The sequence below is a fragment of the Daucus carota genome, chromosome 7, assembly GCF_001625215.2.
Source record: "Daucus carota subsp. sativus chromosome 7, DH1 v3.0, whole genome shotgun sequence".
In the NCBI taxonomy this organism is placed as follows: Eukaryota; Viridiplantae; Streptophyta; class Magnoliopsida; order Apiales; family Apiaceae; genus Daucus; species Daucus carota.
The window spans coordinates 41617724-41620366 of NC_030387.2; the positions used below are offsets into that span (position 1 = coordinate 41617724).

Consider the following 2643-nt stretch of genomic DNA (forward strand, 5'->3'; position numbering starts at 1 on the left):
ATTTGCAACTTTTGCAACCTCATTTGCAACCTTGGGCGGCGCAGCCGTAAAAGTTGCAAATAAAAATGAAAAGTTGCAACTGTTGCAACTGCAATTGCAACTAGTTCAACTGAAAACTGTAAGTTGCAAAAATTGCAAATGAGGTTGCAGAAGTTGCAACTGCAGTTGCAACTTTTGCAACCGCAGTTGCAACTTCATTTGCAACCTCAGTTGCAACTAAATGCAACTGAAAACTATATATAGTTGTAAATGAGGTTGCAACTGCCGTTGCAACTTTTGCAACTTCATTTGCAACCTTAGTTGCAACTAAATGCAACTGAAAACTGTAAGCAACAATAGATGTATGGTGTGCCCCTGGCGGGGCCATTAGATTACAATAAAATCAACTGAATGCAACCATATGCAACTGAATACAACCATATGCAATTACAAATACTGATTTCAAGTTCCAGTTTTCAAATGTCATTTTCGACCTCATTTTCGGAATCGATATATATATATATATATATATATATATATATATATATATATATAGTGAGGTTCCAGAGAAAACCAAATTATCAAGAAAACCGAGGAACCCTCTTAGATGCCGTTGATTATTTTTGTCACATATACTTATTTCCCAAATTAAAATCAATCATAATCTAACACACGCAGGGGCAAAATCGTAAGCAATCTGTTTTTTATTAATTAAAAATATTTTATTTTTGGCATCTGTCCAAATCAAATCAAAGCACACAAAATACCCTCAAATCATTACGTCCGAGATCATTACATATACACACCGTCCTGAAGAACGACTACTATTGTAAGAAGAAGAAAGCTACGAGATCGTGGAAACATTGTAATTCATCAATTGAAGGTCTGTACCACACATCATTCTCATGGATCTTATATCTTTTTCGTAAAATTTGTTTATTATAACTTTTGTATAATCTGCAGACTCATGTATTCCTTTTCCAGAGAGAAAATAACAGAGAAGAATCTCCATGAGAACACTGGCCAAAATGACGGAGAATAATCTCCATGCTGAGATTCTTTTAGGTGTTTAGCTAGGTTCGAGGTTCTTAAGATTTATTAAGGTTTCTTTTTATAATGTCATGTTTTATGGCTTGTGATTTTGGATCGCTTGCTATCTCAGAATCGTCTTAAATATTGGCAAGTGCAGCAAAGTGTTTCTTGTAGCTTTTGTGGAGAGATTCCTGATTCTCTTTCACATTTATATTTTCAGTGTGGATTCTGTTACTTTGTCCTTCTGAAATTTCAAAAGGGGCTATTGTTTGCTGTACAAAAGGAATTGGGAGGAGTATATTCGAGAATCTGCTGTTGCTTGGCAAGGAAAATCTTTGAATGTTCTAATTAATAAGCTTGTCCTGCTGTAGTTTCTCATCTTTGGAATAAGAGAAAACGAAGGCTTTTTCAGAAGAAGAATAAGTCTGTTGGGTAGATTATTGATGATAAATCTGATGATATTTGGAAAAAATTGCAGGGATTTCAGTTTTTAATTCTCCGAGGGTGAGAGATGATTTGCTCAGATAGGGTTTAAATTCTGAGCTTCTGTTAATCAATCATGTTTGATATGGGGGAGGTCTTGGTTTTGGTGACAGTCTATTTTTGGCTGAGCCAAGAATCCGCGTCTGCTATTTGTTTCGGGGTTGTTTTTTTGCATCAGCCTAGTGGATTTGTAAGTTGAGTATTGGCCGCCTGTTATGGGTGAAAGCCTTCTTTTTTGTATGTTTAGTCTTGGCCCCTGCTGGGAGAAAATTTTATCTGCTGACATATGTTTTGGGGCTGTGAGAATGTTTTAAAATCTGATTTATGGATTGTCTGGAGCTTTTTTATTTACCTGTTGATAGAGATTTATTTCTGGAAAAGTCTGCGGAAAGTTGTTGATGCTGCAGTTCATTGGGCCATTGTCTTTTTATGTTGCTGTGGTATAATTGATGGTAGTCCTATTTTACTTTTATGTGATTGTTCCAGGATTGCTCTAATCGCAGGGGATTGTTCTGCTTGAGTAATTTCGAGGTGCTGCAGTTTTTTAGGTGGTCTGGCATAGTTAAATGTGTGGCAAATTTTCTGTTTGATAGTTAGAGGGTCTGTTATGGGTGGATGCTGCAGGAGTCGCTGCAATGTAAGGGGTATTTTTTTTTTAGTTCTTTTCCTCGACAATTCCGTTGGCCGAGATGGTGGTGGAGTCCTTGCTTGCTGCTGTTGCTCGAGTAGAGTGGTTATGGTGTTAAAGTTGCTTTTAAATATTTTCCGGCCGCCTGATTTCGAGATGTGCTCTATTCCTAGCAGTATTCTTTGATTAAATTTTAGGAATTTAATTTCGGGGGTCTGTGTATCCAAGATATTTTATTAATTTAAATAATTAATATGTGTGCTATGCAAGATTCTTTTAAAAATTTTGAGATTTGTCTTGTATAAAATTTTTATCCTATGATATTCTTTTGACTCTTCTAATATTTTTAACGATTATTATTTTGAAAAATCTCAAACCAATTAATTAAAAGAATCCTAATAGAAAAATTATAATAATATCTAAAGGAACACTTTAAGAAACCTTCTACGTCAAAAAATTATAAATAAATATAAATACTAAAATAATATTATTAAATCTTTTCTATTTATCAAGGTGAATTT

At 34.6% G+C, this 2643-nt stretch overlaps 1 long non-coding RNA gene across 2 annotated transcripts; it reads left to right on the forward strand.

Annotated features, from left to right (window-relative positions):
• The first annotated feature begins 539 nt into the window (after positions 1-539).
• Positions 540-2386, forward strand: LOC135147701 (uncharacterized). 2 transcript variants are annotated; one of them, XR_010285477.1, is made up of 3 exons: positions 540-862; positions 943-1056; positions 1232-2386. It is a non-coding gene; the product is annotated as an uncharacterized LOC135147701 (long non-coding RNA). The 2 variants fall into 2 exon arrangements; XR_010285476.1 differs by having other exon boundaries at positions 943-2386.
• The last annotated feature ends 257 nt before the right edge of the window (positions 2387-2643 follow it).